We start from the raw sequence: 524 nt of genomic DNA on the forward strand, positions 1-524 counted from the left end.
TATGAAATAACATCGGCTTCCGGACACAAAACGTGGTGTCGAATAGGGAGACTTGCTCTCACGCACCATTCCTGCGTTGTGCTCGCACGGAAAAAGGCGTCAGTGACGTCACACTACTCTTTGGACAGAAGCCATTGGCGTGTTACGCAGCATTTGGTTCCCGGAACCCGGTTGATCTCATGACGCAGGACACCATTTCAGTTCCCCAACCTCTCGGCTTCCGGGGGAAGTGGTATTGTTATCAATCACCTCGACGCGGTACAGGAACAGCAATTAGAGGCTGCCCTCAGAGTACCTCTCATGCCTTCGTATCAGCGTTCTGTCTTAGACCCTCGTATGGAGTACGGCTTTCGCTCATTGGATCTCGCTACTGGAGCGAAAGACACGATCACTCAATCGTAAGGTGTCTACGTAGTCGGGCCCCGGCCACTACACAAGCTGAGCTTGATCAGCGGAAAGCTCCCCGAGCTCGCGTTTTGGCACCTCAAAACATCCTAATGGATCGTTACCGAGCTCAAATTCGA

Source organism: Plasmopara halstedii, assembly GCF_900000015.1.
Source record: "Plasmopara halstedii genome assembly, contig: Scaffold_1278, whole genome shotgun sequence".
NCBI classification, from domain to species: domain Eukaryota; phylum Oomycota; class Peronosporomycetes; order Peronosporales; family Peronosporaceae; genus Plasmopara; species Plasmopara halstedii.